This window comes from Arachis hypogaea, chromosome 12 (assembly GCF_003086295.3).
Source record: "Arachis hypogaea cultivar Tifrunner chromosome 12, arahy.Tifrunner.gnm2.J5K5, whole genome shotgun sequence".
Taxonomy (NCBI): Eukaryota; Viridiplantae; Streptophyta; class Magnoliopsida; order Fabales; family Fabaceae; genus Arachis; species Arachis hypogaea.
In genome coordinates, this window is record NC_092047.1 from 80365546 (window position 1) to 80391732 (window position 26187).

Consider the following 26187-nt stretch of genomic DNA (forward strand, 5'->3'; position numbering starts at 1 on the left):
CTCTTGATGAATGGGGTGTGAATAAGTGAAATCTCTTTGGTTTTGATCTTCCCAGCCACAACTTGAGTAGTGATCAAATTCACCAAAACATGGACCATTTTGTGGCTCTGGGAAGTACCCCGTTTCCTGTTCCTGATACTCCCACCCACCATGAGCATAATAACATGAATCATTCTGTGGTGGTGGAGAGTTTCTCATGAATTTTGATTGACCAAAAGATGATGGATACTCCTTTCTTTTTTGCAATGTGCTCAGTCTCAAACAATACTCATCCAAAGATAGTGGAAATTCCATAGTGAGGCAATATCACAAACAGCTAGTGGTTAGTATGCTAACAAGTGAATAAGCAAAGAAAACAAATTAAAATTTGCAGAAATTAGCAGTAATAAACTGAAACAAAAACTATTAACAAAAGAAAAGAAAAATTGCTCAATCTAGTTAACTTCCAATTGGAGAATTGTCAATCGAAAACCAATCCCCGGCAACGGCGCCATAAACTTGATGCGCATAAACTTGTTATGCTACGATTTAGGAAATTGCATGATCGGCAAAATTCCTTCCGACAAGTGCACCGGTTATCGTCAAGTAAAAACTCACAATAGAGTGAGGTCGAATCCCACAAGGATTGGTTGAATGAGCAATTCGGATTAGAAGTATGTTCTAGTTGAGCGGAATCAAAATTTAGATGAGAATTGCGGAATGTAAAATTGCATGAATTAAAGAGCGAGAAGCTAAATTGCTGAAATTAAAAGGGATGGGGTGATTGCATGAATTTAATTGCAGAATGTAAAGAGAAAGTGGTAGATCAGAAATGGGGAATTCATTGGGTATTAGGAGAGATTGAGATCTCCGAATCAAAACATTTTTATTCCTTCCTCAACCAATGCATTCATTGAATTTTGCTTGGCAATCTTATATGATTGGATCCCAATCCCTTGGCTCACCAATTCTCTCTAAAAACGAACAAATTCCCAATCCCTTGGTTTAAATGTTCATAAGAAGAGATGATGCTCGATCACTGATTATACCACACAGTTTCATGAACCACAATTTGGTAGGATTACATGTCACAATATCCATCCAAACCCCAATCCAATTCACTGTGAGAAAGCTTCTCTAGCATGAATCCTCCATTCCTTTCCCAAGGTTCCGAAGGATTCCAATTATGGGTAGTTTCTTTCCCAAGACAACTACCCAATGGAATTAGATCGAGAAGCTTTCTAACAAAATTCAAGAGAAAAGATTGAAGAAGAAGATAAACTATTATTGATTCATTGAATTACAATAGAGCTCCCTAACCCAATGAAAGGGGGTTTAGTGAGTCATAGCTCTGAATTCAATTACAAAGATATGAAAACTAGCAAAATGAAAAGGTAAAAGTCCGAAGTCCCCCTCAGGGGCTGGATTCCCCTTTAATCCCCCCCGTGTTTTCAAATGCAGAAACTAAGGCCTTTAAATAGGCTCCCTAAATTACAAAATGAAAATGAAATTCAAGATTACAATCAAATGAAAATAAACTATTCTAGATGATTCTTGTGGCCTTGATTTGGTGTTGTTGATGGGCCTTGCTTGCTTGAAGGGTAGAGTGACATAATTGATCCAAAAAGGATAATGATCCATTAAACTACACTCAAACGTTGCACCCCCCCTTTCTTGAGTCGTCACTTTGTTCTCTTGTCAACCTTGCCAATTTGATGCCAAATATAGACTATTATACCTCGTTGGAAAGCTATGGATGTCAGCTTTCTAACGCAACTGGAAGCACCTCAATTGGATTTCTACAACTCGAGTTATACTCCATGGAAAGTGAAGAGGTCAGCTGGCCTGATTGCATGTTGGTACTATGCTCTTCTATGCACATTACGGGGCTGTTTTCTCCCTCAATTTTTAGTATCCACCATGCATGCCATATATGCTTGGAAAGCTCTAGATGTCTTCTTTCCAATGCATTTTGAATCACCTCATTTGGAGTTTTGTAGCTCAAGTTATTTATGTTTGAAGAAGGCATGGTCAAGCTGTTCCATATAACACGTTTAAGCTCCAGTTTAAGCTTAAACTGGAGCTTAAACGCTGGCACTCCCTGGAGGCACAAGCTCGAGCACGTTTAAGCTTCAGTTTAAGGTTAAACTGAAGCTTAAACGTGGAAATGAGAAAGCAACCCTGGAGGAGAAAAATAGTCGAACACGTTTAAGCTCCAGTTTAAGGTTAAACTGGAGCTTAAACGTGGAATGCTCCTGGTGCCTTTCTTACTTCTGGCGTTTAACCTCCAGTTTAAGGTTAAACTGGAGGTTAAACGTGGAAATGCTCCCCTGGTGAGATTCTCACGTTAAACTGGAGCTTAAACGTGGAATGCTCCTGGTGCCTTTCTTACTTCTGGCGTTTAACCTCCAGTTTAAGGTTAAACTGGAGGTTAAACGTGGAAATGCTCCCCTGGTGAGATTCTCACTTCTGGCGTTTAACCTCTAGTTTAAGGTTAAACTGGAGGTTAAACTTCAATTCCAGCATTATATGGCTTGGTAGTTTAAGTTCCAGTTTAAGCTTAAACTGGAACTTAAACTCCACATGTGATATTCAAGCTTCCTTTATTGATTTTGTTGCTTCCTTGCCTAGCCTCTTCTTCCCTGAAATCATCCAAACAATTGCATCAAAGTCTTGCAAAATTTCATGAGAAATCTTCCATTCATAGCATTCAAGTAATATAACTAAAAACTCATGGAATTTGCATCAAAATCTTCATGTTGAATGATTTAAGACAAGCATGACTATTTGGCCCAAATGATTACTTAAGGCTCAAGAAAATGCATAAAACAACTAAAAATAAAAGAAAAAGGCTAGTGAAACTAGCCTAAGATGCCTTGGCATCAGCTGCATTGTTGGAATTTGGGCGTCTTTGATCAAGGCTTTGGTCTTGTTGATTTCCCCACCCAAAGTTTGGGTGATTCCTCCATCCAGGGTTGTAGGTCTTGGAGTATGGATCATGGTTTTGCCTAGGTGAATTCCCAATGTAGTTGGCTTGCTCCTGACTACCCTCTGCTTCTTCATTCACTCCTTCTTGGGTTGTTGATGAAGTGGAGATTGCTGCTACTTGGTTCCTCTCCATCATCTTGGTGAGGTCAGCCAACTGCTGGGTAATGAGCTTGTTTTGGGCCAGCAGAGCATCTACATTGTTTAGCTCCATTACTCCTCTTGTGTTCCCTCTTTCGGAGGCATAGAAGTAGTCGTTCTCTGCTACAGTTTCAAGACATCTATGGCCTCCTCAATGGTCTTCTTCTTGTTCAAAGATCCTCCGGGTGAATGGTCTACGGCCTTCTTTGACTCATAAGAGAGCCCTTCATAGAAAATGTGCAGTTGCACCCATTCATTGAACATATCTGGTGGGCACCTCCTTGTTAGGTCTTTAAACCTCTCCCATGCTTCATATAGAGTCTCACCATCTTGTTGCCTGAAAGTTTGGACCTCAGCTCTCAACCTATTGATTCGTTGAGGGGGGTAAAATCTTGCTAAGAATTTGTTCATCACATCTTCCCAAGTTGTCAAGCTCTCCTTTGGGAAAGACTCCAGCAACTTGGTTGCCTTATCCTTGAGGGAGAATGGAAATAAGAGCAGTCTATAGGCATCAGGATGAACACCATTAGACTTCACTGTGTCACATATTCTCAGGAAGGTGGTTAGATGTTGATTGGGGTCTTCTTGGACACTTCCTCTGAACGAACAGTTGTTCTGAACAAGGGTGATGAGCTGTAGTTTTAGTTCAAAATTGTTGGCATGGATGGTTGGCTTTTGGATGCTACTTCCACAGTTTCCTGGGTTTGAATTGATGTAAGAGCCTAAAACTCTTCTATCCTCTCCAGCATGATTTGCTCGTCCTCTTCCACCATGGTAGTGAGCTTCTTCTTCACGATGGTTTTCCATGTTTTCTTCCACGTTTGGTTCAAAGTATTCCTCAAAGTGTTCCTCCTCTTCTTCAGCACCAACTACACATTTTTCTCTTGCCTCCCTCCTTAGTCTAAGGAAGGTTCTCTCAGGTTTAGAATCAAAGGAAGTTGAAGCCCCGCTTCTTCTCCCTGTCATACAACCAAAAAGTACACGTAAAGAGAATAGGTGCAGAAAGTATATCTGTCAGAATTATTGTTAGTGTGAGTGATGCAATATATCAAACAGTTAGTGGGTTAGTGAAATGAATGGTAAATAACAAAGAAAAAGTAGGGGGAAGGGAAGAAAATTAACTAAAATAGAAAGTAAATGACTCAAACAGAAAATTAAATCAAACAAAAATAAAATGCTCAATCTAGTTATCCTCCAATTTAATCATTGTTGATGCACAATCAATCCCCGGCAATGGCGCCATAAACTTGATGCACGGAAAACTTGTCTCATAACAAATTTCCTTCGGCAAGTGTACCGAATTTGTCGTCAAGTAAAAACTCACAATTGAGTGAGGTCGAATCCCACAGGGATTGATTGATCAAGCAACTTTAACTAGAGTAACGTTCTAGTTAAGCGAATCAGAAGTTGAGTTGAGAATTGCAGAAAATTTAATGGCGGAAAAGTAAATAACAGAAAAGTAAATGCTGAAAATAAAGAGCTGAATGTAGATGACGGAAGGTAAATTGCAGAATCTTAAATGGGAATGGGGTAATTGCTCATAAAAGTAAATGACAGAAATTAAAGAGAATGGGTAAGATCAGAAATGGGGAGTTCATTGGGCTTAGGAGATGTTGCATTCTCCGGATCAATTTTATTTTCATCTCTTCCTCAATCAATGCACTCATTGATCTCCTTGGCAATCTTAAGTGATTGAATTACAATTTCTTGTAATTCAATCTCTCAAATCTTGATCAATAGCCAATTCCTTGGTCAATTGCTCATGAGAAGAGGTGAAGTATGGTCACTGATTATACCACATGCATTTCCCAAATCAAGTGTTGAGAGGATTATAGTCACATATCCATCCAAACCCAATTTGGTCCAGCATGAGAAAGCATTTCTAGCATGATCTCTTCATTCCTCTTTCAAGGTTCCGAAGAGATCCAAGTACGAATAGCTTCTTTTCCAAGATAACTACCCAATTGGATGAAGATCGAAAGCTTTCAAGTAAAATCAAGAGGAAAGAGAGAAGAAGAATGATGAAAACTAGTATTGATCCATCAAATTACAACAGAGCTCCCTAACCCAATGAAAGGGGTTTAGTTGTTCATAGCTCTGGAAAATGAAAACAAAGATGGAGAATACATAATGAAAACTAGAAGTGCAGAGAAAGTAAAATACAGAGAATAGTTCTATGCCAAGAGGCTCCCTATAATTTCCTACTCTTCAAATAATTCAAAGCTACTCCTATATATACTACTCTTCTGTTCTTCTAGTTGATTCTTCAAGTCTTGGGTATGGGCCTTTGGATCTTGAGTTTGAAGCATTTATCTTCTTCATTGGGCTTGGCTTTGCTTGCAGAGAGAAAGTGTGAAATGGGCAGAGACTTTAGCTCAGGACGTTAGGGGTGTTAACGTTCAGTGAAAATATGGGTTCGAGAACGTTAGTGACAAACACCTTTTTCACTAACGTTCCTCACCAAAGTAAGAACCACGTTAACTTCAACGTTAGTGGCACAAACGTTGTCGCTAACGTTGCCCCTTTATCCTTCGCACACGTTATTGGGACTCACCTTTCCCAATAACGTTGAGAAATCTCCCCCTTCCCTACGTTAGAGTCCACGTTAACTTAGTTAACGTGGCTCCTTTAACGTAGGCTTGCTAACCTTCGAGAACGTTAGTGACACTTACCATTGTCACTAACGTTCCAATGTGCCCCTATTTCTCACGTTAGAGTCCACGTTTACTAGGTTAACGTGGCTTCTAACGTGGCCATGCTAGCCATCTCCAACGTTAGTGACAAAGTTGAGTGTCACTAACGTTGGCTCATCATTTCCTTATCCACGTTAGCTTTCACGTTAACTAAGTTAACGTGGGAGTTAACGTGGCTCATGGTGGCATGTGTGGGCTCCTTCCAACGTTAGTGACAATGTTGGGTGTCACTAACGTTGGCGATCACCTTCCTTCTTCACGTTAGCTTCCACGTTAACTAGGTTAACGTGGGAGTTAACGTGGCTTATTGGGGCTTGTGTGCTACCAACGTTAGTGACAATGTTTAGTGTCACTAACGTTGTCGACCACCTTGTTTCTTCACGTTAGCTTCCACGTTAACTAGGTTAACGTGGCTTAATGTGACTTGGCCAACGTTAGTGATAATGTTGAATGTCACTAACGTTGGCTTCCCCCCTTTCTTCTTAACGTTAGAGGCCACGTTAACTAAGTTAACGTGGCAACTAACGTGGCCACTTATGAGCTTGGTCCAACGTTAGTGATAATGTTAAGTGTCACTAACGTTGGCCCATTTCCTTTCTTCCACATTAGAGTTCACGTTAACTAAATTAACGTGACTCTTAACGTGGGCAATGATGGCTTCGAGAGCGTTATTGGCAATTACTTTTCTCATTAACTTTGCAAGTTACTCCCATTCCACGTTAGTGTTAACGTTAGTGGAACTAACGTAGTCACTATTGTGGTTCTTCTTTGCTTCTTTTGTCCTGAAATCAAGCAGTAAAGTGCATCAAAGTTCTAGTCCAAGTCATGGGAAATGCAACATCCAATTTGTCATTAAATTCATGCAAAATCCTCATGAAATCATGTAAAGTGCACAATGTATGCTTGAAACAAGATGTAAGTGAATATCTACCCAAAACTAGCTTATTTCCTAAGGAAATGCATGGAACTATCCTAAAAACAGTAAAGAAAAGGTCAGTGAAACTGGCCAAAATGTCCTGGCATCAGTAAACCCAATAAAATTTATAACCGAAGTATTTGAACCTCGGGTCGTCTCTCAAGGAATTGCAGGGAGGTGTGTTTATTATTGGTTATGAGAAACAGTGTATTTTTGGGGGGTTTTTGAATTAAAGAATAAGTAAATTAAATGACAAGAAAAATAAATTAATAATTATAAAGAAAACTCTTGGCAAGGTATAAGAACTGGAAATCCCATCCTAGTTATCCTTATCAGGTGTGATGAGAATTGTTATTGCTCCCACTTAGTTAACCCTTACTAAATAAAGGAAAGTCAAGTGGACTAATTAACTTGATTCCTCAAGTCCTAGTCAACTCCTGTGGAAAGACTAGCTTTAGAGGGATCCAAATCAATCAGCAGTTTCCAATTCTCAATCAACCGCTGAGTTTGACAACTCAAGTGTCACCAATTACTCAATCAAATCCAAAAGGGAAAAATCTAAATTATTTATATCATAAATAGAAGGAAACAATCTTAAATCTGAAATACCTCAAATTGCATTAAATAGAATATTCAAATCTAGCATGAAGAGTTCATAAGCCAATTGGGCAACATAAGTAATTAACAAGTAAAAGTATTAGAGTAAATAAAAGTAGAAGAAAAACATAAATTAAAGGAATATTGAACCTGGAATGAAGAAATAACCATAAGGTAAAAGAAATCCTAATCCTAAAACCTAAGAGAGAGGAGAGAGCCTCTCTCTCTCTAAAACTACATATAAAACCTGAAATTGTGAATCATGAATGTTGTATGAATTATGTCTATTGATTCTCCCATTCTCTGGCTTCTATTTTGTGTTTCTGGACTTGGATTTGGGCCGAAAAAGGGTCCAGAAATCGCTGGGGGCGACTTTTGCAATTTTCTGCACGTGGCGCCCATCACGCGTGCGCGTAGGTCACGCGTGCGCGTCGTTTGGTGTTTTTCCTTGTCATGTGTATGCGTCAGTCACGCGTTCGCGTCGTTTGTGCTCTGTGCCTAGGCGCACATCCGCTTAGTCCATGCATGCGCTTCACAGCCATTTTGCGCTAGGCACGCGTCCGCGTCGTCTATTCGTATGCGTCACTGCCACTTTCTTCAAAAACTCCATTTTGTGCGTTCCTTCCATTTTTGCATGTTTCCTTTCTGTCCTCCAAGCCATTCCTGCCCTATGAAGCCTGAAAATACTTAACACATAGATCACGGCATCGAATGGTAATAAAGGATAATTAAAATAATTATTTTTAAGGCATAGGAAACATGTTTTCACATATATCATAAAATAAGGAAGGAATTGTAAACCAAGCAAATCTTATGAATAAGTGGGTGAAGAATTGATAAAAACACTCAATTGAGCACAAGATGAATCATAAAATAGGGGTTTATCAACCTCCCCACACTTAAACATTAGCTTGTCCTCATGCTAAATCCGAGAGAAAAGAGTGAAGGTAGAATGGTGGAATCTTATGCAATGCAATCTATTCTAAATGCAGGCTACCTAAATGAATCATGCAATTCTAATTACTATCCACTTATATATATATAAAGCTTACATGTGGTTAAATTGATTTATATTTTCAAGGAATCATATGTCTACAACTAATGCTAAACCATATTAAAACATATTCACAATTGAGTTGAGTATAAAGATTTCACAAACTTGCAAGACAATTAATAATTAAACATGGATATATGGAAATGAGCTATTGAACCCTCACTGGATTTGTGTTTACTCTCTAATCACTCAGTGTTTGGGGTTAATCACTCTATTCTTTCCTATTCATGCTTTCTAAAACTTTGTTCTTCATCTAACCAATCAACAAATATATAATGTATACATGCAAACATCATGAGGTCCTTTTCAAGGTTATAATGGGGCTAAGGTAAAGGTGAGGGTATATATATAAGGCTAAGTGAGCTATAAATTGAATCCTTGATTAGTCTAAGATCTCACCTAACATATACATACTCTATACAATTTTAAAATTTGCCTAGCTACCCAATTTTCCCACTTTTTTATCACATACTCATGCATCAAATTTGCATAACTTCCCATTCTTTTCCTTTTCTCACATTCAGTCATGCACCTTCTTTCTTCAATTCACACATATATGCATCCTTTATTCACATTTTTATTGTCATTTTTTTACTTAACATAAAAAAAAGATGCATATGTTTCAAGTATAGAATGCATGAGTGTTTACTCATTTTTCCAAATTTCACAATGAGAACCCAAAATACTAACTAACTACCAATGTTTTCCACAAAATTTCCCTCACATTTGATTAACACACTCCTCAACCTAAGCTAATCAGAGATACAATTCATGGACATAATGGTCTTTCGCTTAGGGTAAAAGATGTGCTTAATATTAGAACAAAAAGGAGAATTAAAAGGCTCAAAAGTGGTTTATAAAGGTAGATACAAGGATTGGCCATATGGGTTAAATGAATTCAATTCAAAAATGGCCTCAATCATACTAAATGCATTTAAAACATCAAATAAAGAACATATAGATTAAAGCAAATCTAAGATCACAATCATAAAAGAAGTATAACACACATGAACAAAATTTGTGGTTGAAAATGTGCAATCACCTATTAAAGCTCAAATCTCACAAGGTGTTTTTGTTCAAGCTCTTTTCTATGTTCCATAAAAATACTTCATGCAAGTTCAAAAACAAGTTTTCAAATCTAATTAATGGAATGCCCTAGAAGGGATTTCTTGAAAATTCTTTGTTGTTTTACCAAACTTATTTAATATACTATGCAATCACGCAAACAAAACTATAAGCAACTAAGATATATACAAACAAATAAGCAAAGTGAAAGCAATGAAATAATAAACAAATATTCACAAAAGCATAACTATCAAAACTAAGAAAATAGTGCAAAGTGTTTAGGAAGAGAGAATTTATGCCCCAAATTTGCGGATCCTCCCCCACACTTAAACGTTACATGGTCCTCCTTGCATGCACTCGATCCGGGGGTAAAAAGATGTGAGGCTCCATCTTCAGCCGGTAGGCACTGGGGCTCTGGTTGCTGTATAAACACATAAACAACAGTTGAGGAAGAAGTCATAGAAGTGTGGTATGAGAAAAAGCAATGTGCATTGGTGCACGAAATTGTGATCTCCAGGCTCGAACAAATCCTGGTAATGGCTCCAAAGCTTGGTGCTCTGATCTTAATTCATAATTGTCACAACTTCGATACAACTAACCAGCAAGTGCACTGGGTCGTCCAAGTAATACCTTACGTGAGTAAGGGTCGAATCCCACGGAGATTGTTGGTATGAAGCAAGCTATGGTCACCTTGCAAATCTCAGTCAGGCGGATATAAAGTGATAATGGTGTTTTCGAATATTATATAATAAAATAGGGATAGAGATACTTATGTAATTCATTGGTAGGAATTTCAGATAAGCGAATGGAGATGCTTTCGTTCCTCTGAACCTCTGCTTTCCTGCTATCTTCATCCAATCAGTCTTACTCCTTTCTATGGCTGGCTTTATGCAAGGGCATCACCGTTGTCAGTGGCTATATCCCCTCCTCTCAGTGAATAATATGCTCACGCACCCTGTCACGGCACGGCTATTCATCTGTCGGTTCTCGATCATGCTGGAATAGGATTCACCCTCCTTTTGCGTCTGTCACTAACGCCCAGCACTCGCGAGTTTGAAGCTCGTCACAGTCATTCAATCATTGAATCCTACTCGGAATACCACAGACAAGGTTTAGACTTTCCGGATTCTCTTGAATGCCGCCATCATTCTAGCTTACGCCACGAAGATTCTGGTTAGGAGATCTAAGAGATACTCATTCTAGCTTATTTCAAGTAGAACAGAAGTGTTTGTCAGGCACGCGTTCATAAAGGAGAATGGTGATGAGCGTCACACATAATCATCACCTTCATCACGTTCTTGGGTGCGAATGGATATCTTAGAAGCGAAATAAGATGAATTAAATAGAAAACAGTAGTACTTTGCATTAATCTTTGAGGAACAGCAGAGCTCCACACCTTAATCTATGGAGTGTAGAAACTCTACTGTTGAAAATACATAAGTGAAAGGTCCAGGCATGGCCGAGATGGCCAGCCCCCAAAACGTGATCACAGGATCAAAATACAATCCAGGATGCCTAATACAATAGTAAAAGGTCCTATTTATAATAAACTAGCTACTAGGGTTTACATGAGTAAGTATTTGATGTATAAATCCACTTCCGGGGCCCACATGGCGTGTGTTTGGGCTGAGCTTAAGTGTTGCATGTGCAGAGGCCATTTGTGGAGTTGAACGCCAGTTTTTGTGCCAGTTTGGGCGTTCAACTCTGGTTTTGGATCCTTTTCTGGCGCTGGATGCCAGATTTGGGTAGAAAGCTGGCGTTGAACGCCAGTTTACGTCGTCAATTCTTGGCCAAAGTATGGACTATTATATATTGCTGGAAAGACCTGGATGTCTACTTTCCAACGCAATTGGAAACGCGCCATTTCGAGTTCTGTAGCTCCAGAAAATCCACTTTGAGTGCAGGGAGGTCAGAATCCAACAGCATCAGCAGTCCTTTTTCAACCTCTGAATCTGATTTCTGCTCAAGTCCCTCAATTTCAGCCAGAAAATACCTGAAATCACAGAAAAACACACAAACTCATAGTAAAGTCCAGAAATGTGAATCTAACACAAAATCTATTAAAAACATCCCTAAAAGTAACTAGATCCTACTAAAAACATACTAAAAACAATGTCAAAAAGCGTATAAATTATCCGCTCATCACAACACCAAACTTAAATTGTTGCTTGTCCCCAAGCAACTGAAAATCAAAATAGGATAAAAAGAATAGAATATACTATAAATTCCAAACTATCAATGAAACAGAGCTTCAATCATATGAGCGGGACTTATAGCTTTTTGCCTCTTGAATAGTTTTGGCATCTCACTTTATCCATTGAGGTTCAGAATGATTGGCATCTATAGGAACTTCAGATTTCGAATAGTGTTATTGACTCTCTTAGTTCAGTATGATGATTCTTGAACACAGCTTCTTTATGAGTCTTGGCCGTGGCCCTAAGCATTTTGTTTTCCAGTATTACCACCGGATACATAAATGCCACAGACACATAATTGGGTGAACCCTTTCAGATTGTGACTCAGCTTTGCTAAAGTCCCCAATTAGAGGTGTCCAGGGTTCTTAAGCACACTCTTTTTTTTTTTTTTTTTTGCTTTGGACCTTGACTTTAACCGCTCAGTCTCAAGTTTTCACTTGACACCTACACGCCACAAGCACATGGTTAGGGACAGCTTGGTTTAGCCGCTTAGACCAAGATTTGATTCCTTTAGGCCCTCCTATCCACTGATTCTCAAAGCCTTGGGATCCTTTTTAATTTCCCTTGCCTTTTGGTTTTAAGGGTTATTGGCTTTTTGCTCTTGCCTCTTGGTTTTAAGAGCTTTGGCTTTTTCTGCTTGCTTTTTCTTTTTCTTTCTATTTTTTTTTTCGCCTATTTTTTTTTTCTGCAAGCTTTGTTCTTTGCTGCTTTTTCTTGCTTCAAGAATCATTTTTATGATTTTTCAGATTATCAAATAACATGTCTCCTAGTCATCATTCTTTCAAGAGTCAACATATTTAACATTCTTAAACAACAACTTCAAAAGACATATGCACTGTTCAAGCATACATTCAGAAAACAAGAAGCATTGTCACCACATCAATATAATTAAACTAAGTTCAAGGATAAATTCGAAACTCATGTACTTCTTGTTCTTTTGAATTAAAACATTTTTCATTTAAGAGAGGTGATGGATTCATAGGACATTTATAACTTTAAGACAAAGTTACTAACTACTAATGATCATGTAATGAAGACACAAACATAGATAAGCACATAACATAGAAAACGAAAAGCAGAAGAATTAAGAACAAGGAATGAATCCACCTTAGTGATGGTGGCATTTCCTTCTTGAGGAATCAATGATGTCCTTGAGCTCTTCTATGTCTCTTCCTTGCCTTTGTTGCTCCTCCTTCAGTGCTTTTAGATCTTCTCTGATTTCATGAAGGATGATGGAGTGCTCTTGATGTTCCACCCTTAGTTGCTTCCAATAATTGTGTGGAAGAAAATGTATCCCTTGAGGTATCTCAGGGATCTCTTGATTTGCAGTCAAATGTTCTACCACTGAGCTATAGACCCTTGATGGAAGCTTTTGTCTTCCCTTTCCTCTTTTTAGAGGTTTCTCTGGCCTTAGGTGCCATCAATGGTTATGGAAAAAACAAAAAAGCTATGCTTTTACCACACCAAACTTAGAATGTTGCTCGCCCTCGAGCAAAAGAAGAAAGAATAGAAGAATAAGAAGAAGATATGGAGGAGATGGATGGGAGTGTGTATTCGGCCATATGGGTGGGATTGGGTGGGAGAGAGATGTTGAATTTTTGAAGGTAGTGGGTGTATGGATGTGAGTGGTAAATGGAAAAAAAAGAAGGGATGATCATGAATGGAAAGAGAGATGATGAGGTAGGTGGGGATCCTGTGGGGTCCACAGATCCTGAGGTGTCAAGGCATTTACATCCCTGCACCAATTTAGGCATGTAAAATGCCCTTGCACACAACTCTGGGCGTTCAGCGCCAGGTTGGTGCCCATTTTGGGCGTTCAACGCCCCTTTGCTGCCATTTCTGGCATTGAACGCCAGAACCATGCTTGTTCTGGGCGTTCAGCGCCAGGATGCTCCCATTCTGGGCGTTCAGCGCCATAACTATGCTCTGTTCTGGCGTTTGAACGCCAGACAGATGCTCCTCCAGGGTGTGATTTTTCTTCTGCTGTTTTTGATTCCGTTTTCAATTTTTATATTTATTTTGTGACTCCTCATGATCATGAACCTATAAAGACACATAACTAAGAAAAATATAGTTAGATAAATAAACATTGGGTTGCCTCCCAACAAGCGCTTCTTTAATGTCAATAGCTTGACAGTGGGCTCTCATGGAGCCTCACAGATGTGCAGAGCTTTGTTGAGACTCTCCAACACCAAACTTAGAGTTTGGATATGGGAGTTCAACACCAAACTTAGAGTTTGGTTGTGGCCTCCCAACACCAAACTTAGAGTTTGACTGTGGGGGCTCTGGTTGACTCTGCTTGGAGAGAAGCTTTTTCTGCTTCCTCTCCATGGTTGCAGAGGGAGATCCTTGAGTTTTAAACACAAGGGAGTTCTCATTCCATTGAAGGAATATTTCACCTCTGTCAACATCAATCACAGCTCTTGATGTGGCCAGGAAAGGTCTTCCTAAGATGATGGATTCATCCTCTTCCTTTCCAGTATCCAGGACTATGAAATCAGCAGGGATGTAAAGGCCCTCAACCTTTACTAATACATCTTCTACTTGTTCATAAGCCTGTTTTCTTGAGCTGTCTGCCATCTCTAGTGAGATTTTAGCAGCTTGCACCCCATAGATTCCCAGTTTCTCTATTACAGAGAGGGGCATGAGGTTTATTCCTGAACCAAGGTCACACAGAGCCTTAAAGATCATGGTGCCTATGGTACAAGGTATTATGAACTTTCCAGGATCCTGTCTCTTCTGAGGCAATGTCAGTTGATCCAGATCACTTAGTTCATTGATGAACAAGGGAGGTTCAACTTCCCAAGCATCAATGCCAAATAATTTGGCATTCAGCTTCATGATTGCACCAAGAAACTTGGCAGTTTGCTCTTCAGTAACATCCTCATTCTCTTTAGAAGAGGAATACTCATCAGAGCTCATGAAGGGCATAAGGATGTTCAATGGGATCTCTATAGTCTCTAGATGAGCCTCAGAGTCCTTTGGTTCCTCAGAGGGAAGCTCCTTATTGACCACTGGACGTCCCAGGAGGTCTTCCTCCTTGGGATTCACGTCCTCTCCTTCCCTTACAGGTTCGGCCATGGTGCTTATGTCAATGGCCTTGCACTCTCCTTTTGGGTTCTCTTCTGTATTGCTTGGGAGAGTACTAGGAGGGATTTCAGTGATCCTTTTACTCAGCTGGCCCACTTGTGCTTCCAGATTTCTAATGGAATACCTTGTTTCATTCATGAAACTTACAGTGGCCTTAGATAGATCAGAGACTAGATTTGCCAAATTAGAAGCATTTTGTTCAGAGTTCTCTGTCTGTTGCTGAGTTGATGATGGAAAAGGCTTGCCATTGCTAAACCTGTTTCTTCCACCATTATTAAAGCCTTGTTGGGGCTTTTGATCCTTCCATGAGAAATTTGGATGATTTCTCCATGTTGAGTTATAGGTGTTTCCATAAGGTTCACCTAAGTAATTTACCTCTGCTATTGCAGGGTTCTCAGGATCATAAGCTTCTTCTTCAGGAGAAGCCTCTTGAGTACTGTTGGATGCAGCTTGCATTCCATTCAGACTCTGAGAAATCATATTGACTTGCTGAGTCAATATTTTATTCTGAGCCAATATGGCATTCAGAGTATCAACTTCAAGAACTCCCTTCTTCATAGGCGTCCCATTACTCACAGGATTCCTTTCAGAAGTGTACATGAACTGGTTATTAGCAACCATGTCAATGAGTTCTTGAGCTTCTGCAGGCGTTTTTTTTAGGTGAATGGATCCACCTGCAGAAGTGTCCAGTGACATCTTTGATAGCTCAGATAAACCATCATAGAATATATCCAGGATGGTCCATTCTGAAAGCATGTCAGAAGGACACTTTTTGGTCAACTGTTTGTATCTTTCCCAAGCTTCATAGAGGGATTCACCTTCTTTCTGTCTGAAGGTTTGAACATCAGCTCTAAGCTTGCTCAGCTTTTGAGGAGGAAAGTACTTGGCTAAGAAAGCCGTGACCAGCTTATCCCAAGAGTTCAGGCTGTCTTTGGGTTGAGAATCCAACCATAATCTAGCTCTGTCTCTTACAGCAAAAGGGAAAAGCATGAGCCTGTAGACTTCAGGATCTACTCCATTAGTCTTAACAGTATCACATATCTGTAAGAATTCAGTTAAGAACTGAAAAGGATCTTCAGATGGAAGTCCATGAAACTTGCAGTTCTGCTGCATCAGAGAAACTAGCTGAGGTTTCAGCTCAAAATTGTTTGCTCCAATGGCAGGAATGGAGATGCTTCTTCCATGTAAATTGGAATTAGGTGCAGTAAAGTCACCAAGCATTCTCCTTGCATTGTTGTTGGGTTCGGCTGCCATCTCCTTTACTTGTTCGAAATTTTCAATCAAGTTGTCTCTAGATTGTTGTAATTTAGCTTCTCTTAGTTTTCTCTTCAGAGTCCTTTCAGGTTCTGGATCAGCTTCAACAAGAATGCCTTTTTCTCTGTCCCTGCTCATAAGAAAGAGAAGAGAACCAGAAAAGAAGAGGAATCCTCTATGTCACAGTAAAGAGGTTCCTTATTGTTAGTAGAAGAAAAGAAGAAGAAATTCGAACACAGATAGAAGAGGGGGTTCGAATTTGGTGATGATGTGAGGAAGAGATGTTAGTTAATGAATGAATAAATAGAATAGGATGAGAGAGAAGGAGAAAATTTTTGAAAATTTTTGAAAAAGAGTTAGTGATTTTTGAAAATAGTTTTTGAAAAAGGTTAGTATTTTTTTCGAAATTTTTTTTTTAATTAAAAATAAAAATAAAAATAATTAGTTAATAAAAAAGAAATTTTTGAAAAAGAGGGAAGATATTTTCGAAAATTAGAGAGAGGGAGTTAGTTAGGTAGTTTTGAAAAAGTTAAGAAACAAACAAAAAGTTAGTTAGTTAGTTGAAACAAATTTGAAAAGATAAGAAGTTGGGAAGTTAGAGAAGATATTTTGAAATCAAATTTTGAAAAAGATAAGATAAGAAGATATTTTTTTGAAAAGATATGATAGAAATTAGTTTTTGAAAAAGATTTGATTTTTAAAATCACAATTAATGACTTGATTCATAAGAAATCACAAGATATGATTCTAGAACTTAAAGTTTGAATCTTTCTTAACAAGAAAGTAACAAACTTGAAATTTTTGAATCAAAACATTAATTGATTATGTTATTTTCGAAAATTTGGTATAAAAATAAGAAAAAGATTTTTGAAAAATATTTTTGGAATTTTCGAAAATAACTAAGAATTTTGAAAAAGATTTGATTTTTGAAAAAGATTTTGAAAAAGATAAGATTTTCAAATTGAAAATTTGATTTGACTCATGAGAAACAATTTGATTTTCAAAAATCTTTGAAAAAGTCAATCCAAATTTTCGAATTTGATGAGAGAAAAGAGGAAAGATATTTTTTTGATTTTTGAATTTTTATGATGCAAGAGAAAAACACTAAAAAGATGCAATGCATGAAAATTTTTGAATCAAAACCATGAATGCATGCATGAATGATATGAATGTCAAGATGAACACCAAGAACACTTTGAATGTCAAGATGAACATCAAGAACATATTTTTGAAAAATCTTTGATGCAAAGAAAACATGCAAGACACCAAACTTAGAATTCTTTAATGCTTAGACATTAAGAATTCAGGAATGCATATGAAAAACATGAAAAGATACAAAACAAAAAATCATCAAGATCAAACAAGAAGACTTACCAAGAACAACTTGAAGATCTTGAAGAATAATATGAATGCATGATATTTTCGAAAAAATGCAAGATGCATATGCAAGTGACACCAAACTTATGATATGACTCAAGACTCAAACAAGAAACACAAAAATATTTTTGATTTTTATGATTTTCTAAATTTTTTTGGATTTTTATTTTATATTTTCGAAAAACTATTTTGGAAAAGAAAAATAAGGATTCCAAAATTTTCAATATGAATTCCAGGAATCTTATGCTCTAAAGCTCCAATCAAAGGGTCAGGCATGGCTCAATAGCCAGCCAAGCTTTAGTATGTAACTCAGACATGACACGCCTGACATTCCTTACATTCAACAGCCAATTGGCTAAGAAAGATAAAGAAGCTCTTCTCTTGGGTATAAGGATTGAGACATGGCTTTACAGCCAGCCAAGCTTCAACATGCTTCATGAAACGCTAGAATTCATTCTTAAAAATTCTGAAACCATAGAATAATTTATTTTTGAAAACATATATTTTTTTTTTGAAAATATTGTTATTATTATTTTTTTTTTTCGAAAATAGATGAGAAAATTTTAGAAATATTTTTGAAAATAAAATAAAAAGAAAATTACCTAATCTGAGCAACAAGATGAACCGTCAGTTGTCCAAACTCGAACAATCCCCGGCAACGGCGCCAAAAACTTGGTGCACGAAATTGTGATCTCCAGGCTCGAACAAATCCTGGTAATGGCTCCAAAGCTTGGTGCTCTGATCTTAATTCATAATTGTCACAACTTCGATACAACTAACCAGCAAGTGCACTGGGTCGTCCAAGTAATACCTTACGTGAGTAAGGGTTGAATCCCACGGAGATTGTTGGTATGAAGCAAGCTATGGTCACCTTGCAAATCTCAGTCAGGCGGATATAAAGTGATAATGGTGTTTTCGAATATTATATAATAAAATAGGGATAGAGATACTTATGTAATTCATTGGTAGGAATTTCAGATAAGCGAATGGAGATGCTTTCGTTCCTCTGAACCTCTGCTTTCCTGCTATCTTCATCCAATCAGTCTTACTCCTTTCTATGGCTGGCTTTATGCAAGGGCATCACCGTTGTCAGTGGCTATATCCCCTCCTCTCAGTGAATAATATGCTCACGCATCCTGTCACGGCACGGCTATTCATCTGTCGGTTCTCGATCATGCTGGAATAGGATTCACCCTCCTTTTGCGTCTGTCACTAACGCCCAGCACTCGCGAGTTTGAAGCTCGTCACAGTCATTCAATCATTGAATCCTACTCGGAATACCACAGACAAGGTTTAGACTTTCCGGATTCTCTTGAATGCCGCCATCATTCTAGCTTACGCCACGAAGATTCTGGTTAGGAGATCTAAGAGATACTCATTCTAGCTTATTTCATGTAGAACAGAAGTGTTTGTCAGGCACGCATTCATAAAGGAGAATGGTGATGAGCGTCATACATAATCATCACCTTCATCACGTTCTTGGGTGCGAATGGATATCTTAGAAGCGAAATAAGATGAATTGAATAGAAAACAGTAGTACTTTGCATTAATCTTTGAGGAACAGCAGAGCTCCACACCTTAATCTATGGAGTGTAGAAACTCTACCGTTGAAAATACATAAGTGAAAGGTCCAGGCATGGCCGAGATGGCCAGCCCCCAAAACGTGATCACAGGATCAAAATACAATCCAGGATGCCTAATACAATAGTAAGAGGTCCTATTTATAATAAACTAGCTACTAGGGTTTACATGAGTAAGTATTTGATGTATAAATCCACTTCCGGGGCCCACTTGGCGTGTGTTTGGGCTGAGCTTAAGTGTTGCATGTGCAGAGGCCATTTGTGGAGTTGAACGCCAGTTTTTGTGCCAGTTTGGGCGTTCAACTCTGGTTTTGGATCCTTTTCTGGCGCTGGACGCCAGATTTGGGTAGAAAGCTGGCGTTGAACGCCAGTTTACGTCGTCAATTCTTGGCCAAAGTATGGACTATTATATATTGCTGGAAAGACCTGGATGTCTACTTTCCAACGCAAATGGAAACGCGCCATTTCGAGTTCTGTAGCTCCAGAAAATCCACTTTGAGTGAAGGGAGGTCAGAATCCAACAGCATCAGCAGTCCTTTTTCAACCTCTGAATCTGATTTCTGCTCAAGTCCCTCAATTTCAGCCAGAAAATACCTGAAATCACAGAAAAACACACAAACTCATAGTAAAGTCCAGAAATGTGAATTTAACACAAAATCTATTAAAAACATCCCTAAAAGTAACTAGATCCTACTAAAAACATACTAAAAACAATGTCAAAAAGCGTATAAATTATCCGCTCATCATGCATATTCTAAATGCGCACAGTTTAGAACACACAAATTGGCCGGGTGAAAACGGCAACCACATAATCAACAGAGAAAGCATGTATTCCTCAATTAAGTGGCCCTAGGTTGCAAGTAATGAATAAGCAAAACTTAAGGCACAAGCAAACCTAGGTAGCCACAACTAAAGTGAATTGAATATAAAGATATTGGATATTGATGTTGTGCAAGTGAAAGCACAAGGTGAATAGAAAATGGCACAATCAACATACATATTCAAAGGTGAAAAGCAAACTACTTGTTCACATAATACAATAGTTACATAATCAAGGTACTTGTTGCAAAAAGTGATAAACTTGATAGGAATCAAGTCAAGTCACTCAAACAAATGCAAAGCATTAAAAACAAACAAGTATCTTGTTATGTGATTGAGTTGATAAGAAAATCATGATGAACAAGTAACTTCAATTCAATTCACTAAAGTAAAAGTGCACAATTCAAGATGCCAAACAAGGATAAAGTTTAATGCATATGGTAACTACAACATATGAATCAAACTCACAATTCAATTAGGCAAATCAAACAGAGGCTTAATGCTTAGTGCACATATTCATCAACAATTAAATCAAAATTCAAGCAAGAAGCAACCCAATCAACATCAATCAAACACTTGCAACTTATTTAATTAACAAGTAACTAAACCAAAACTAATATAATTACTAAAACAAAAATGAGATGCAATGAAAACTAACAAGAATGATGTGCGGAAAACGATCCGACACAAAACTCACCGGCAAGTGTACCGGATCGCATCAAGTAATAAAACTCACGGGAGTGAGGTCGATCCCACAAGGATTGAAGGATTGAGCAACTTTAGTTTAGTGGTTGAATTAGTCAAGCAAACAAGTGTTAATTGTGTGAAATTGTGTTGACAGAAATTAAATTGCATAGAATGTAAAGGAGAGTAGGTGATTTGCAGGAAATTAAAGGGAACAAAAAGAAAAAGAGCTGAATCTTAAAGTGCAAGTAATGTAAATTGCAGAAACTTAAAGTGCAAGAAATATAAATGACTTGAAAAATAAAAGGGGAATGGGAATTGGATCTGCAGGAATTAAACAGGGAAAAGCAAAACTTAACAGAATGAAGAGTAGTTGATGTAATTAGTTGAACCGGATCTCAAAACTAAAAGGAAAATAAACTTGGTGTAGTAATTAAACAAGGAAATTAAAATGGAAACCAATAGATCTCAGGACCCAAGAGACTAGATAACTACGTCTAGATCTCAATGCCTTCTTAGATCCAAATTTAGAGAGCAAATGCCAAATTAAAGAAGAGAGCAATGTAGAAATGTAAATTCAAGTTCAATTCTCCAGAAGCTGCAGTAAGAAAAATAGAGAGATCTCAAGGTGAGATTGAGACAGAATTTCCTCAATTCTTCAACACCCAAGACTCAAGGCAAGTGTAGATGAAATTGAAAAAAAACAAGAAAACTAAGAGGAAGAGAATTCAATTCTCCTTCCCCAAGACTCAGAATCTCCAAACAGCTCAAAACCCAAAAGCTCTCTACTATGAATACTATGAAAATTCTTAAAGAAAACTCTAAAAAGAAAAGCTCTCCTAAAACTTCAAATTCTAAGCTATTTATACACTTTCTTCAAATGATCATTAAGCCTTGAATTGGGCCTTTAGTCTTGATGGAATTGGGTTGATAATAGCCTCCGTTGATTGTTCTTGGTGTTGGGAAGAAATCCATTTGTGAACCGGGCCATGAACCATTCACGTTTGAGTCAACGTTTGAGGCAAACGTTGACTTAAATGTCCCTTGTGTGAGGCATTATGCAGATAGCCCATTTGCTGTCATCCACGTTTGAGCCAACGTTTGAGGTCAAACGTGAGCTCAAACGTGGTTCTTCCCAGGCTCCCTTTTTGGCCAACGTTTGAGGCAAACATTGGCGTAAACATAGCTCATCTAACCCATCAATCAAGGGTGCTCTTCCATGCTCTTTCTTGCCAAAATGTAGCCAACGTTTGACCTCACGTTTGAGGTAAACGTTGGCTCAAACGTTGCCATGCCCAGGAGTGCTCTTTTTCATTCTTTTTGGCGCCAACGTTTGACCTCACGTTTGAGGCAAACGTTGGCGCAAACGTTGCCTTCCCCTGCTTCTTCTTCAGCCAACGTTTGCCTCAACGTTTGAGGCAAACGTTGGCGCAAACGTTGGCTCTTCTCCAGGGTGTTCTTCATCTGCTTCTCACGTTTGAGTTAACGTTTGAGGCAAACGTTAGCTCAAACGTGAATCCCTCTTTTCAAGCCCATTCTTGCAACCTTCCTCCAAGCTTTATTCCACCTATCATCAATCAACAATTGTATCAAAGCTATGCCATAATCATGAGAGTTATTCTTATTCTTGTCATATGAGCAATTATGGCACAAAAACTCATGAAAATGCATCAATTTATCCATGGTTGATTAAATCAAAGGAAACATAAAATTCAACCCAATTGGCTTACTTATGGCTTAAGAAAGTGCATAAAACTAAATGAAAACAAAGGAAAAAGACTAGTGAAACTAGGCTAAGATGACTTGTCATCAAAGAACAAGAAGAAAATAGGGTAAAAGAGGAATAAGTGGGAGAAAAAAAGAGAAGAAGTAGAGAGAAGAGAAGAAGAGAAGTAAAGTGGGAGAAAACAGGGGCGTGCGTACGCACAGGTGCGTGTGCGTACTCACACTAGGTGGAAAAGGAGGTTATGCGCGCGCACATCAGGGTGTGGGCGCTGCGAACAGAAGGGAATTTGGTGTCTGTGCGCACACACAAGAGATGTGTGCGGGCGCATGATGCAGGCAGAAATTGACCAGTTAAGAAATTAATAAAAGAAATGCGTTGCAAGTACAGTTCTTAACCAGCTAAAATTTGCTTATCAATTTAAAAAGGTTGTCACAAAATTAGAATTAAAAATACTGGGAGTATGAATCCCAAGTCGTCTCCCAACGAGTTGACAAAAGAGTGCAGCTTATTGGTTAGAGGTTTTCCTAGAAATTTTGAGTTTGAGAAGCAGGAAAATAAATTATTATAAAATTAAGCAGTGGAAATTAACTAGAGAATTTATTTAATTCAATTAAAAGCCTTGACCGGGAGATGATTAATTGGAATTTCTATCCTTGTTGGATTTCCTCAAGTACAATCCTAAAACGTTGTTGATCTACCTGGTCATCCCTTAATGAATAAGGGAAAGTCAAGTAACTAACTAACAAGCTATATCCTCAAGTCCTAATCCTCTCTTTAGGAAGGATTAGAGTTAGAGATTAGAGTTGTCAGTCATCAACTATGCGCGAGGATTAACACTTGAGTATTCCAACTCAAGGTTCTCCTTTTAATCAACTCCCAATCAAGTTGGGGAACTACTCCATTATCATGATTGTAAACTTCACAGAATTAAAAAGGGAATATAAGGAAGACATGATAAACAATAATTAAAAATCAATTAAAAATAAAATAGGTTCTTATATTAATAAATTCCAAAATGCAACATACTTATCCAAATAGGGTTAATGGCAATAAAAGGTAGAAGAGTAAGAAAACAAACTAGAACAATGAAACTTCTACGGAGGTAATGAGTCTTCTCAGTATCCAAAAGCAAAAGCATGAAACTCTAAACTATGAATGCAAAGAAAACCTAGAGGAAGGAGTAGTATTCTCTCTAAGATTCCAAAACTAAACTAAAACTATGCATAATGAGAATGTTTTAATGTCCAATGAGTCTTTGCTTGTTCTCTGGCTCTAATTTGTGTTTCTGGGCCTAAACCTGGGTCAAAACACGGCTTGAAATTGCCCCAGCATTTTCTGAATTTTCTGCAAATCGCGCATGTCACGCGTACGCGTCGGTCACGTGTGCGTGTCGCTGGCCGAATTTCCTTTCTACGCGTGCGCGTCAGGCACGCGCTCGCGTCGTTGTGCAGATTCGCTTCCACGTGTACGCGTCAGGCACACACACGCGTCACTGTGATTTTCTCTGTTTCGCGCGCACGCGTGAGCCATGCGTGCGTGTCACTTCTCGCTGGTTGTCTCCTTTATTTCTTGTGCTCCTTCTATTTTTGCAAGCTTCCTCTCCATTCTCTAAGCCATTCCAGCCCTATAAAGCCTGAAACACTTAACACACAGATCACGGCATCGACTAGTATAAATGAGAAATTAAAATACACAAATTAAAGGCTTAGGAAGCAGGTTTTCAGTCATAGCATAAAACTAGGAAGGAATTGTAAAACCATGCAAATAGTATGAATAATGAGTGAAGAGTTGATAAAAACTACTCAAATTAACACAAGATAAACCATAAAATAGTGGTTTATCAGCGCACAAGAGGGAAAAGAAGGGGTGTTCCCGCGCACAAGGGGTGCATGTGCTGCGAGCAGAGGGGTTGCTGAGGGTTGTGCGTGCGCACAAAGCTATGCGTATGCACAGGTAGGGTTTTTTTTTGAGAAGGATCATGTGAACGCACGCACACAGGTCCGTACGTGCGCACAGAAGCAAAAAGGGGTATGGGTTCATGCGCACAGGCTGTGCCAACGCTCCCACCAGAGGGAGTGTAAGGCCGTGTGCGTGCACACAGCTCTGTGCGCTCGCACAGAGAGTGCGAATAAGGGGATGCGTGTGTACGCACATGTGTGTGCGTACGCACAAGGCACAAGAAAACAGGGGAGCGCCCACGCACAAGGCATGCGGACGCTCCAAACAGAGGGCATAAAGGCTTGTGTGCGTACGCATAGGTGGGTGCATACGCACAGAATGTGAAATTTCGTTGTTGGGTGCGTGCACACAAGGGTGTGCACGCGCACATCCCCTATTTTTCCCAAAAAAATTTCTTTAAAATCTAAGGTACCAAGCCTTAGTTCAACCAAAATTCAACACCAAAACATGCAAGAACCCATAAATTCATGATCCAAAACAAAATTAACCTATCAAATCTCAAAATTAAGCTAATTCTAAGCTAACTAAAGCAAGCAAACATGCAGTAAACCAAAATTATAAACAAGGAAAGGGTAAGAACAATGTTACCATGGTGGAGTGTCTCCCACCTAGCACTTCTATTTAGAGTCCTTAAGTTGGACTTTATTGAGAAGCTCTCACCCAAACTTGTATTCTCCAAGGTAATTGAGATTCCAAGGCTTGTGCACCCACATCTTATAGTATAGTGGTGAGTCCCTTTTCATTCCATCAAGGTAGCAAGCAATTGAAATTCCCAATTCCTACACACAATAGCAACAAAACTCACAATGCAATGGGTGAGAATTCATAGGATAAAGAGAAAATAAAAACCCAAGGTAACAAGTACAAATAAAATGAACTCCTAAAACTAGTAAAAACAAGCAATCAACTAAAACAAACTATTTACATATTCGTATATCCACATGAACCAAAAGCAAGCAACATATGTACAAACAACCAAAAATAAGCTATTCACAATATTCACAATATGCACAATAGCCACTAACATAACACCATTGTAACTTTTCCGGCAACGGCGCCAAATTTGATAACGTGAGAATTCTTGTATAGTTTGGAATCAATCAAAACAAGCATCAATTCGTTGGTAGCATAGTCCAAACCAACAATGAATTCTCACAATCAAATGTTAATTTAAATTAAAGTAACCGAGATCAAGAGTAATTCAACCTCGGGTCGTTCTCCCTAGGAGTTGCAATGAAATGTTGTTATTATTGCCTATGGGAGGAAATGGGGGTTTGGATAATTGCAAGAGAGCAAGAAATATAAATAGCAAGAAATGCAACAAGCATGCAAAGAATTAAAGGAAAGCAAGTAAAAGTCAAAGCAAGAAGAATTGAAATGTAAGAAGCCTCTTGGCAAGTAATTGAGAGCTAAGTTTACCTATCCTAGCCATTGGCCACAAACATATGATGATTATGAAGAGTTAATCCTACTTAGTCAATCCTACATCGAGGATAAGTCAAACAGGCATAGTTGATTCCAATGCTAAGTCCTAAGTCAATACTATTGGGTCACTTAGAGTCAAGGAAAACCAAATCAACTAACTACTCTAATATATCAAACAAGAATGTACATCAATGACTCAAGGGTCACCAAAGTCACCAATTCCAAGCCAAGAGTGGAGAAAAAACTATGTAAAAACTAAGCCAAGTATTTTATCAAACACTTGGTGTGCATGAGAATAAAATAATATTAAAATACAATAAAATAAATTCTAAAGCTACCAAAGCAAGAAAATAGCAATAACAACTAAAGAAAGCAATAATGACATGGAAACCTAAAATTGCATTAATTGAAATTAAAATTAACAAAAGTATCCATAAACATAAAAATGACAAGATAAAGGAAATAACAAAGGAAATGAAGAAGAATAAAGATGCAATAACAATAAATGACAAGAAAAAGTAAATAAAAACAAGAATTAAAAGTAGAAATTACAAGAAATTAAACTAATAAACCCTAGTTCTAGAGAGAAGGGAGAGTTTCTCTCTCTAGAAAATAACCTACATAATGCTAAAATAACCCTAATTCCTC

The 26187-nt window shown here is 38.3% G+C and overlaps 2 non-coding genes across 2 annotated transcripts; both read left to right on the forward strand.

The window, feature by feature from the left end:
* Positions 1-3364: 3364 nt before the first annotated feature.
* Positions 3365-3471, forward strand: LOC112731491 (small nucleolar RNA R71). The gene has a single exon (XR_003167265.1). It is a non-coding gene; the product is annotated as a small nucleolar RNA R71 (small nucleolar RNA).
* Positions 3472-15465: 11994 nt separating this feature from the next.
* LOC112730972 (small nucleolar RNA R71) lies at positions 15466-15573 on the forward strand. Its single transcript, XR_003166770.1, has one exon. It is a non-coding gene; the product is annotated as a small nucleolar RNA R71 (small nucleolar RNA).
* The last annotated feature ends 10614 nt before the right edge of the window (positions 15574-26187 follow it).